The sequence below is a fragment of the Hylobates moloch genome, unplaced genomic scaffold, assembly GCF_009828535.3.
Source record: "Hylobates moloch isolate HMO894 unplaced genomic scaffold, HMol_V3 SCAFFOLD_1, whole genome shotgun sequence".
Lineage (NCBI taxonomy): Eukaryota > Metazoa > Chordata > Mammalia > Primates > Hylobatidae > Hylobates > Hylobates moloch.
This window is the reverse complement of record NW_026652276.1, coordinates 232,169,724-232,182,516: the sequence shown is the minus strand read 5'-3', so window position 1 is coordinate 232,182,516 and position 12,793 is coordinate 232,169,724. Positions and strand designations below refer to the sequence as shown.

Genomic DNA, 12,793 nt, shown 5'->3' with positions numbered 1-12,793 from the left:
CGTTCCCGAGGCCCAGGTGTGGCCTCCTCCGGGGTCCTGTGCGCGTTCCCGAGGCCCAGGTGTGGCCTCCTCTAGGGTCCTGTGCGTGTTTCCGAGGCCCAGGCACAGGGCCAGCGCTGTCGGGCCAGCGCTGCCCACAGGAGTGACTGTCTGCTCAGACCCTGGCTTTACCCGAGGAGAAGCTGCTGTGGGTTTTGTTGCAGGGGGCAGGAACCCTGGATTAGCTGTAGGAAGTAATTCCTCCCTAAAACAGGCCCACTCGGTAGGGGAGCTTCTGAAGGCGCTGGTGTAAAGGGAAGTCAGCCAGAAACAGTGATTAATAGATCATTAGCATCCTAAGGGGAAATTATAAAGGTGTTAGGGCTTAAGAGCCCCTGAGAAAAGCGCCTCGCGTGTGGCATTCAGAACTCTCTAAGCCCCTCCCCTGCTCCCTGCAGTCCCCACTCGAGGCTGCCTGATTGCCCCGTTCCCAGCTCAGCTTCTAATCTTTAAAAAGGTATTGAAGGTTTCTATTAACCATGACTATACTAATATCAACCATTTCTCTCCGTTTGTGTGAAGCACTCTCTACGCCCTGCGAGCAACGACGTTTGGATGGAGGGAGGGTCGCCTGGATTCACCCCCAGCCGCCATCCCTGTGGCCAGCACTGCCTCTTTTTCTCCCTCTTCTTCCACCTTATCTTCCTGTCCACTTTCTCCCTTTCCCTCCCCCATAATTGACCCCAATGTGGAATTGAGGGTCATTTCAAAATATTTCTGATACTATTTGAAGAAAAAAAACTTCATCTGTTTAATGAAAAATACCAGGTCTCACCAATTGGCTTTCTCCTGTAATGATCAGGTGTGGTGGGGGGAGCTGTGGAGCCCCGAAGGGCACCCTGCCCTGGCTGTGAGTGGCAGTGGCAGGAGGTCACACTTTATGGGATTCCGTCTGTTTCCCCACTGCTCCTGTATGGCGATGTCTTCCAGAGATGAAGACGGCTGTGCAGGGTGTGGTGTGGCTTTGTTTTCCTCGCAGCGCCCAGGGCAGGGCTGAGCTGGAGGTAACCGGGGTTCAAGTTGAATTTAAACAAATAGCCTCAAATAAACATTGGCAGTCAGGCAGGGACAGTGTCTGGGGGGTCCCCGCAGGCTGGCTGGGCCGGGCCCTTTTGCGTCTGGAGTGCCCACTCTGTTATGCTTCTGCTGTTGTGGACGATCCCAGAACTGAATATTCTGAGTGGCTTCTTAGTCCTAAGTGAATTTGTCACAGGACCTCAATACCTAAAGCCAGAGAACCTGCCAGGAGGAGAGGGCAGGGGACCCAAGGGGCTAGGTCCTACCTCACGATTCTCCAGCCCAGGAACTGTGACCTGAGGACCCTGGAGGACGTGCATACATGCCCTCCTGTGCCCTGCTAAGGCTGCACCCAGACAGGAGGCCAGAGGCACAGCTGGGACAGCCTAGAGACTACCTCAGCCTCCACACCCCATCGGAGGGGAATTCACACGGGTAAGGGGGCCAAGTTCTGATCCCCTGGAGGCACAGGAGCCAGCCATGGGTCCAGCTTCCCTTTGTTGTTGTTGTTGCTTTTGTTTCTTGTTTTGGTGACTGAGTGAAGGGACTTGACTCTTGTTCTCCCGTCTTGAGCAGGAACATCACTGCAGAGGTCAGGGGAGCTGCCTGGACCAGCTGGCCTGGGGGAGCCACCACCCCATTCTCTCGCCCCTCTTGAGAATCCAGCCTGTGGACCCAGATGTGTCAGCCTGCAGTCAGACCATGGTCCGTCTCGGGCTGGTGCTGGGGGTGACAGAAAGGGGGTCTCAACCCAGCCCCTACTCCCCCGAGTCTCAGTCTCCTGGGGAAGAGATGACAGACACAACATAAAAGAGAAATCATGCTATAGGGGAAGGAATGATCCAAAGACACGGCCAAAGACAAAACTCAGGATATGGGAAGCAGTCATGAATGTTCATTTTAATCAGATCCCACTGGTTTAAAACCAAAAAGTGTCGGGGTGAGTTAGACCCAGGATGTGCACTGGGTCCTGCAAGTCCCCCAAATTAGACACATTCACAGGGAGCTCAGACACGCTGGTTCGTGGAGCAATCAATGCCTGTGGATCGGCCTCATTACAGTCCCCATCTCCGATGCCTCCCTGAGCTGCACCCCACTCTTGAATATGGAAAGGCTGCCCTTTGTGGGACAGATGCACTTTCATCATAGTGGGTCCTTCCTCCTGGCATCACCAGATCGCCCACGAGAGCCCCCAGGATTTCCAGTCCAGACCAATGGAAGCCCAGGGTGGGGCCGGGATGCTGGGTGGCTGTCCTGCAACAGGACCTGGGTCAGTCTCCTTGTGTGTCTGTCCATACAGCAACCTCTCCTTATCTGGCAATTGATGACAATTTAAAATCACAACGAGAGTGGTTCCTAAAGGCTAGCTTACGCCTTTAGGAAGGCTCCCAGGCTTAGGCCAGGGAAGATGCTGTTAGATGCCTCAGAAGGGTAAGCAGGCAGACAAGAGCAATTTTTGAAAACTTTCTAAGGGCGTCGAGTGTGGCGGTTAATGCCTGTAATCCCAGCACTTTGAGGGGCCGAGGTGGGAGGATCACTTGAGCCAACCAGTTCAAGACCAGCCTGGGCAACATAGGGAGACCTGTCTCTACAAAAAATAAAAAATAAAAATATTACCTGGAGGATCGCTTGAACCCGGGAGGTCAAGGCTGCTGTGAGCCAAGATCGTGCATGTCATTGGCACTCCAGCCTGGAAAACAGAGCAAGACCCTGACCCTAAAAACAAATGAACATAAAACCTTTCTAAGGGCACCCTGTTATGAGTTGAATTGTGTGTCTCCCAAAAGATGTGTCCAAATCCTAACCCTCTGTACCTGTGAATGTGACCTCATTTGGAAACAGGGTCGTTTCTGACGTGATGAGTTTTGATGAGGCCACATGGGTGCAGACTGGCCCATTTCCCCATGACTGGTATCTGCGTATGAGGGGGATTCTGGACACAGATGTGCCCCGAGAGACCTCTGGTGAGGATGAAGGTGGAGATGGGGGTCATGCTTCTACAAGCCAGGAAACCCCAAAGATGGCCAGCAGCCACCCGTAGCTGGGAGAGAGGCCTGGACAGATTCTCCCTCTCAGCCTCAGAGAGACCCAGCCCTGCCCACACCTTGATCTCGGACTTCCGGGCTCCGGAACTGGGAGATGGTGCGTTTCTGTTGTTCAAAGCCCCCCAGGAGACTCACCTACAGCGATGGGGAGGGGCGGCACCATGCCGTAGCCCTCCACACTCCCTCCACTCCGTTCCCGGGGTGGTGGCTTCAACCTCTCTGCACCTCATCAGATGCTTTCCAGGGTCCCTTCCGACCCCAGATGGTCCACATTCCAGCAAGTAGGGGTAGTGCCGGGTGTTCCTCCTCCCACCATGTGGAGATGGGATGTTCAGCCCGGAAGACTCTGACCTGAGGGTGCGCTGTGCCGTGCAAACAGGGACACCCGTGCCTTTCTTTTAAACAGAAACACACATCAAACGAGGTGACGTACTGATTGGTTGACAAAAACGTTGTGGCCAGAGGCTCCCGGGAAGCTAACCCTGCGCCTCCCCTGAAGACAGTGGCTCAGCATTTGCTAACTCAGTGTGCCTGGTGACTTTGTGGAGCAAAACCACCTTGAATAACAGGAATCACCTGTACCTGGTTACAGGACTTAATTTACCAAAAATTGTGGCTCAGGTCATCTCGGGTGTACTTTCTCATTCTCCTAGAAGTGGGAGTCAGTTTAAGACAAATCATGATCACCAAATTCTGTGACTTGAGTTGACACCTTGTTTGAATTTGACTTTAAGTTTTCAGGGTCAGACCTGTTGGGGGCTGCTGGGCAGAAACCTTGTTCTTTTCAAAGTGCATTTAACTGCTGTTGGGGAATGATCTACCTGCTGCCAGTTTCTCTCCCTATTTTTTTTTCCTCCAGAAACTGGCAGTAAGGTGAGTATTTGGCAAAGGTAACTTTTTAAGTAGATTCACTATTCTATTATCCCTGCCTGGCCCCCGCCATGGGCCGGGCCTTCTCCTAGAGGAAGGAGAGACGGACGGTGAGGTGGAAATGCTGGCTGTGGCCTCAGGCTTCCGGCGGGGGCAGTGTGCTTGTGTGCCAGTGCACTGGGCACCCCACAGAATGCACTCCCCCCCGCCGCCCCCACCATCTGGGGAAGGCACAGGGGGGAGGCTGTGAACCTTTTCCTCATTAAGGACTTATTTTTTATGCCAGTTGGATTCTGAGCTTGCCTCGTGCCAACCTCCCCTTTGCCCCTTTCTGAATGCGTTAATCACAGGGGAAGTGTTATTTCTCCAAACTGTACCCCACCTCTGCAACAACTGAAAAGCCCACTGGACTTAGAAGGACCTTGGCTGGTGCTGGGGGTGGGGACCAGAGGGGTTTCTGGAGCATCCATTGGCTTAGGAGCCGAGACAGACACTCCTGCTGCCCCGCTCTGGCTCCCCTCTCCATAGCAGAGCGCAGGTGAGGGCGGCACCCACAGGGCTCTCTCTCACCCGCACCATCCCTGCAGACTTCCCAGGGCCCTCCCTGCCGCTTCCACCCTCTCCTCTCCAGGCCCTCCTCTGCTCAGCAGCTGGAACAGCCTTTGAACATCATTCGTCACACCCTGTCCTGCTCAGGGATGAGCAGAGATGAAAACCCTTCCCGCTGCACACTCCTGAGCCCTGCCTCAGGGCCTTTGCACTGGCTACCCTCCTGCCGGGGGTGCTCTGTCCCAGCTTCCAAGTGGTCAGTTCCCTTTCTCAGGTCCACCCCACAGATCTCCGTGAGGCCTTCCCTGACCATCTAATCAAAAGACTCGCGCGCTCTCTGTTGCACCAATCACACCTGATTCTCTTACAGTTCTTACCGGAATGAAATTAGCTTTTTATTTTGACATGCACCTCTCCACTGGAATGCCAGCTTCGTGATGGACACTGTCTGTCTTTCTGTTCCTGAATCTTCCAGGGCTGGTGCGCCATAAACGAGTGAGTGCCAGCGATCTCGGACACCTGATCTGCCCACCTCCTCCAAGATGCCCCCCACTTTTCAGGAGATGGCATGGGTGTCCTGGGAGAAACACAAGGCTAGTCTGGAGCGGGTCCTGCAACGTGGGGTCAGGGCACGGGGCCTCCCTGGAAACGGCCACCGTCCTAACTGCTCGCCTGGGATAGGGGTCTCTGGGAGGCTGGCCATTTATTATCTAGAGAAGAAGGAGGGAAGGTCTGAGGACGGGCCTCAGAGGTGGGCTCTGAGCTTTTGTCGCCTCAGTCCCAGGTAGCACCTGGAGTGTACCTGAGAGCCGGCCCCTCAGGAGTGGATGTGGATCCCACGTTCCCTTGCAGGCATGGGGGGCTCACGCTGTGGAAGGGACCCAGGGTGGGCTGTGCTGGGAGCCCCCCAGAGATGCCTCAGTGCCCAGCGGACCAGCCCCAAGGGAAGGGGGGAGCACCCCAGGCTCCTTCCTCTGAGGGAGTCTTCAGCCACGCTGACCCTCCTCCCTTTCTCACAGACCTAACCTCTGACAGCCCCTGCTCCACGCCTCCCACAGGGGCAGGTGTCTATGGAGGGTCTGCTGGCCGCCTGGGAAGGCACTGTGAACACTGCCGAGAAGTCAGAGCTTCTGCTTCGCCCCCGAGAAGCAGGTCTCCTTGGTGTGGACTGGTGTCCACAAACTCAGTGGGGCAAAGAGTGTCAGATTTATTCCCTCCCTCCTGCCTTCCTTCCCTCCTCCCTTCCCTCCCTCCTCCCTTCCTTTCCTCCTCTTCCTCCCTCTAATCCGTCACTAATGTCCACCCTGTTGGGTTGGGGGGAAATTCACTTTCAAGCATTCTGGGAGGGACCTTCCTCCCCGTCCCCTAGGCCTCAGAAGAGTCTGGGTTCCAGCCATCTGGTGGCCCCTGTACCCTTCTAGTCCAGACTCCTGAGATTCCTCCATCTTAGAGATTTTCTGCAGCAGCCAGGCCTGAGTTTGAGGTTCTTTGCCGAGTGGAGGCCCCAGTGTGTGAGTTTGTTCTGGTGGGTGCAGCAGCCACCCCGCTCTGAGATCTGGCCCCTCTCTCCCGTCTCGGTTCTGGGGAAGTGTCCTCTGCTCCCCATTCCGTCACCTCCCTAGCGGCCTCTGATCCTGCCAGGATGCCCCAGCCTTGGTGCAGGCAGGCCAGGGACACAGCACTTGCCTGGGACACAGCACCTGTCGGGCACACAGAACTCCCTCCGGGGGCGAGGCCAGGACCCGAGACCAGCTTGGAGGAGGGGGCAGGGCGTGCCGGGGGGCAAAATACAAATGAGTATCAGAACATGTTTTCCTGCCACATCAGTGAAACGAGGGCACGTGTTTGCCTAAACCTGCTGTAAGGATTGGCCCAGAACTCCACTGACCATCGCCATTAACTCACTAAGGTATGATGACCAGAAACCACTTTAATGGGCCACCTCTTGGGAGAATTAAGTGAGGGAAACTCCTTCACCTAAAAGAAGCCTTTTATGACTTCTTTCACGTAACGAAATATTTTTAAGGTTCGCCCATGTTGTACCGTGTGTCAGTCCTTCCTTTTTATGGGCTGGATAATATTCCATTGTATGAATATACCGTGTTTTCTTCATTCATCAAAGGAAATTTGGGTTGTTTCCGCCTTTTGGCTATTATGAATAATGCTGCTATAAACATTTGTGTACAGATTTCTATATGGAAATATGTTTTTATTTCTCTTGAGAATATACCTAGGAGTGGAGTTGCTGGCTCATATCGTGACTTTATATTTAACCTCTGAGGCACTGCCAGGCAGTTTTCCAAGCTGGCAGCACCCTTTTACATTCCCACCAGCAATTCTCAGCAATATGAGGATTGCAATTTCTTTGTATCCTTGTCAACACTTGTAATTGTCTCTCTTATGTTCTAGCTGTCCTAGTGGGTGTGAAGTGGTGTCTCATTGTGGTTTTGATTTTCATTTCCCTGAGAACTAATGTTGAGCTTATCTTCATATACTTATTGGTCATTTGTGAATCTTTCTTGGGAGAATTAAGTGAGGGAAACTCCTTCACCTAAAAGAAAGGATTTTTAGTGACATTGGATGACTCGAAGTCACTCCAGGTGAGAGAGCACAACACGTGTAGAATAAATACTGAAAGAAGGGACCACGCTCCTCCCTCTCATCACAACGCCCGCCCCTCCCCGCCCCGCCCCGCCCCGCCCCTCCCCCACACTCTCCTCCCTCTCATCACAACGCCCCGCCCCACCCCACCCTGCCCCACCCCTCCCCTCCCTGCCCCGCCCTCCCCGCCCCACCCCTCCCGCCCCTCCCTGCCCCGCTCCGCCCCACCCCGCCCCCACCCTAAGAAGCATAAAAGAGGGAAGTTTGGCCAGAGGGAGTTTTCCAGAACAGCCTCAGCTGCCCAACATCCAGCAGGAGGCCTCAGGTCAGGCTCTGGTTCCTCTTCCCCCCGCCCCCCCCGCGCCCTCGCCCCCAGGGCTCTTTGCTGCCCCTCATGAGTTCCATCGCGGGAGGGCTGGGGAGGCACAGATAGATTTCTGGAAGCTTCTCTGAGAGACCTTCTCAGGTCACACAGTAGGGGCCTTTCAGGGCTCAGAGTTTCCGTCCCCCGGACCTTCCAGCTCCGTGTGTTACCTCAAAGGAGAGTGAGATGCTGACGGATGCCAGGTGCAGCCTGCTTAGACCCCAGGCTCGGCTTACTTCTCTCCTCAGCCTCTCTCTTCTCTGCCTGCTCCCTGCACCTCAGGGCGCCCTGGAGAGGAAAGAGGTGCACCCTGGGCCACTTGGCCTTTCCGTGGCCCACACAGCGCGGTGCAGGTGGCGGGACATGGCTCTGGCCCGTGCAGATGGCGGGAAGGGTGGTTCCCGGCCAGCCTGCGGACAGATGGGGTACTCTCGGCCTGGGCTAGGCACAGAGTTTCAAGCCTGAGAATGGCGGATGGCAAACCGCTGAACTTCTATCAGCGACCTCAGGTGTCCCCTTGTGAGCATGGTAAAAAAAAAAAAAAAAAAAACCAGGTGGAACAGTCCTCAACATTTGAACAGAAGGCATTCCGTTGGATTTCTCCATCTAGAATGAAATCCTCAATAACCTTGGATTCTATAACGCAGAAAGTGTGGTTCTGTCCAGGCCCCTCACCAGCTGACATCACTAATGACCAATGGAGGCAGGCTCATTGTCAGATGGCCTCAGGGGGGTGTCTGCGCCTCGGTCTCCCCAGGAACTCTGGGAGCTGCACAGGCTGCACACGGGGCCACTGTCCCCCTCCAGGACTCTCCTGCCTGGCTTTCCCCCGTCAACCCCGTCCTCTTATGCCCTCCCCCACTGCAGGGTCCCCGGAAGGAATTATATGATATTTGGTCTTTTATGACTTCTTTCACGTAACGAAATGTTTTTAAGGTTCATCTGTGTTGTACCATGTATCAGTCCTTCCTTTTTATGGGCTGGATAATATTCCATTGTATGAATATACCGTGTTCTGTTTATTCATTCATCAGTTAAAGGAAATTTGGGTTGTTTCCGCCTTTTGACTATTATGAATAATGCTGCTATAAACATTTGTGTACAAATTTCTGTATGGAAATATGTTTTTATTTATCTTGAGAATATACCTAGGAGTGGAGTTGCTGGCTCATATCGTGACTTTATATTTAACTTCTGAGGCACTGCCAGGCAGTTTTCCAAACTGGCAGCACCCTTTTACATTCCCACCAGCAATTCCCAGCAATATGAGGATTGCAATTTCTTTGTATCCTTGTCAACACTTGTAATTATCTCTCTTATGTTCTAGCTGTCCTAGCGGGTGTGAAGTGGTGTCTCATTGTGGTTTTGATTTTCATTTCCCTGAGAACTAATGTTGAGCCTATCTTCATATACTTATTGATCATTCGTGAATCTTTCTTAGAGAAATGACTTTCAGATCCTTTTCCTGTGTTTAAATTGGGTTGTCTTTTTACTATTGAGTTGAACAGTTCTTTATGTTTGTGAATACAAGTCCCTGTCAGATATATGATTCATTCTTTGGGTTGTCTTTCCATCTTCTTGATGGTGTGCTTTGAAGCACAGAAGCTTTTATTTTGATGAGGTCCAGTTGCTTTTGTTTTTTCTTTTGTTACCTATGCTTTCAGTATCCCATTTAAGAATCCTTCTAACACATTGAGAACACATCAAATAAACACAAGTATCAGCAGTTATTTTTTATTGTTCTGTTTTGCTTTTTAGAGACAGGTTCTGTCTTTATTGCCCAGGCTGGAGTACATTGGTGTGATCATAGCTCACTGCAGCCTCAAATTCCTGAGCCTAAGTGATCCTTCCACCTCAGCCTCCTGAGTAGCCACCATGCCCCACTGACTTTTAAAGTTTTTTTTTTTTGTAAAGACAGGGTCTTGCTGTGTTGTCCAGTCTGGTCTCAAACTCCTGAGCTCAAGCAATCCTCCCACTTTGGCCTTCCAAAGTGCTGAGAGTTACAGGCGTGAGCCACCATGCCAGGCCCAAGTATTGGCAGTTTTATATTGCTATCGTGGGGAGTCAAAGCCCCTTAAAAGGAGGGAAGAAGAGATGAGGCAAAGCCACAGTCCGTTTGTAGGCTTCTAAGACTATGAAAATTCCTTCCTTTGTCTCCTAAGTTTGCTTTGCTAGACTTTATAGCAGTGTCACCTCTGTGAGATGGCTTTTAAGGTCATTCTTTTTCTTCATGCATTAAACTGTTCGTTCTCTCTTTCAACAAATATTTGCTGAGCATGCACTGTCTATCAGGAACTGTACAGAGATGAACACAACATAGACCTGAATCTGGGGAAGAGTCCTGCCGTCACCCCTTGTTGGGCTAGGATTTGATATCCATTACAGGACTCTCTCCAAACCCCCAGAATGCCACTCTGACCAGGGACCTATCCCCAGGCTCTGTGGAAGGAGAGGTGGCTCTTCCTCACAAAAGCATGGAGACCCCTGGAGAAGGAGTTGCGCTCATTCCAGGGCCAGCCTGGGGTCGGGGCTCCCCTGGGTAGCAGGTGTTTGCTGTGTGCTTACTGAGTGAATGGGTGGCCCAGTGCACCTGGATCCACTTGGGATTCCTCCTTTGTTCCAAGGTGAGATCACACCCCAGGTTCATGTTGACCTGAATAATCACCCTGGGAGTTTTTCTGGACTGGATGAGAAGGGAGAGGAAGTGACATGATGGGGAGCCCATGGCATCTGCTGCGAAGCTGGAACCCAGGGAAGTCCCCACATCCACTGTTACAATCTCAGGAAGAACAGCACCAAGATGGAGGCCACGTGGTCCTCCTGGGGCTGCCCTCGGAGGCACGTAGGCTCTGGCATTGGAAGTCATACCACGACAGGCTACAGCAAGGCAGTTTTTTTTGCTTTGTTTTGTTTTGTTTTTTACCTAAGGCCACCTCAAGAAATTCCTACTGGAATATGTGTTTGGAAAAGCTGTGCCTCTACCCAGGACCTTTTCCTGGTAAAAAGCATATTTTCTCTTTATGTAAAGTGAGCATCCTGGAACCCATTGCGTTTTCCTTTCTCTAGGTCTACCTACCTATTTTAGCTGCACGTTAGAATCACCTGAGGGACATTTAACAAACCCCAGTTCCGGCTGGGTGCGGTGGTTCACGCCTGTAATCCCAGCACTTTGGGAGCCCGAGGTGGGCAGATCCCTTGAGGTCAGGAGTTTGAGACCAGCCTGGCCAACATGGTGAAACCCTGTCTCTACTAAGAATGCAAAAATTAGTGTGGTGGTGGGCACCTGTAATCCTGGCTACTCCGGAGGCTGAAGTAGGAGAATCACTTGAACCTGGGAGGCAGAGGTTGCAGTGAGCTGAGATTGTGCCACTGCACTCCAGCCTAGGCAACAGAGCGAGACCCTGTCTCAAAAATAAATGAATGAATAAATAAATGAAAATAAATAAAAATCCCAGTTCCCACTGGACCCCAGATGGATTAAATGAGAAACTCTGAGACCAGGCATTGGGGTTTTCGTGGTTGTTGTTTTGAACTCCAGAGATGATTTCTGTGTCCATCCAAGGTTGAGAGCCAGTGGTCTGCAGGAAGTCTGGACCCAAATATATGACTTATCTGTAGTATTCCCTCCTACACAGCTGTGGTCTCTGGTTCCAGCCTTCCATGTTAAATTTTCTCCAAACCTGATTTTCACTGGCTTATGGAAATGTGGCCTTTTTTTTTTCTCAATACAGCCTTTCCTGACCACAGTGTCTGCTGTGATGTATGTGTGCAATACAGAAATACATTCTGTTGGGTGAATAAATAAGTGAATAGAGCAATTAGGAAGCAGGAGAGAAAATGGAATTGCAATGGTGTTTTATTGAACTCAGAAGTGGTATTTTGTGAAAAACAAGTTTGATCGGTGGAAGGAAAAAAATAAATGGAGAATGTTGGAAGAGGGCTCCGTATATTTGAGGATGTATCACATCTAATATTTGTTTAATTTCCCTTTAGAACATTTATTTTCACTTACAGTCATTACTTTTTCTTGATAGCATACAAATCCCTAGCTCTTTTCTTATTCAATGATTAGGGTACATTTTTACCTCATAAAGGAAAGAGAGAGGAAGGGAAGGTGAGAGGGAATTTCCTCCTTATGAAGAGCTGGAAATGGAAAGAGGAAATGGGTGAAATTAATGGAACTGAGCCAGGCACGGTGGCTTACATCTGTAATCCTAGCACTTTGGGAGGCCAAGGTGGGTGGATCACCTAAGGTCAGGAGTTCGAGACCAGCCTGTCCAACAAGGTGAAACCCTGTCTCTACTAAAAATACAAAAAATTTAGCCAGGCGTCGTGGTCAGTGCCTGTAATCCCAGCTACTCGGGAGGCTGAGGTGGGAAAATCACTTGAACCTAGGAGGTGGAGTTTGCAGTGAGCCGAGATCACGCCACTGCACTCCAGCCTGGGCGACAGAGCAAGACTCCGTCAAAAGAAAAAAAAAGTGGAACTGGAAGTCAGGAGAGACAGAGAAAGAGGGAATGGATGGGTGGGGTGTTTAGGGCAGGGCGGTGGTAGGTGCACAGCTGTGCACACCAGCTGGGGAAAAGGTACTCTACCTGTTAGGGTGACAGCTGCTCTAGTTCTCTGGGATGGAGGGGCTTCTTCGGATGTGGGACTTCCTGTTTTAAACCCGCACAGTCCTGGGCAAACCGAGACTCGTTGGTCACCCTGGATGCTGGCCAAGGACCTACTGGCTGCTTGCTTGCTGATTTTTGTTTGGAGGCAATTGGGGCCAGGAAAGGGAGTGAAGAAGCCTTTGGCTGGGATGGGAAGCTTGACCCGGCTCTGAGCCACACAGCTTTATGCTCTGGTGTCTGTAATGCTGGGCTTCCCTTCACTCGATGCATTTGTGCTCAGGAAAGGACTCGCTGAACAAATGTCCAGCTCAGGGGGTGGGATGTGAGAGGAGACGTGGGCCTGAGGAGCGTCCCAGAGACCAACAGGGCAGGAAGTTCTCTGTCCTAACATGAAAGGGGAAAAAACAGACTTCAAATGTATTCTTCCCACTGTGCTGGGAGTTACCTGGAGGGTGGAGACTTCGTGCTTCATCTGGCACCCCTGTCTCCTAGGGTGCCCGGTGCATGGGGATCGGCCAGTGCGTGTTAAATCCAGGCCAGAGGAAGCACGCATTGGGTGTCTGGCTCTATGTCAGGGTTGGGAGTATTTATTATACAAAAAGACTGCCATCCTCACATTATTTTAAGGTATCATTGAGGGTACGAATCATATACTCAAAGTCTTCATAATCAGAGAATAATATAAAGTGAAT

General features: G+C 51.6%; 1 protein-coding gene across 5 annotated transcripts in view; it reads left to right on the top strand.

Moving 5' to 3' along the window:
• Positions 1–12,793, top strand: part of PRKAG2 (protein kinase AMP-activated non-catalytic subunit gamma 2) — a 333,499-nt gene that overhangs the window by 42,874 nt on the left and 277,832 nt on the right. Inside the window, exon 1 of one of the 5 annotated variants that reach the window (XM_058428208.1) lies at positions 7,435–7,446. The exons of the other annotated variants lie outside the window; for them this stretch is intronic. The gene's annotated coding sequence lies outside the window, so the exon portion shown is untranslated. Of the gene's footprint in view, positions 1–7,434; positions 7,447–12,793 lie in introns of those variants that run through there. 5 annotated transcript variants of the gene reach the window in all.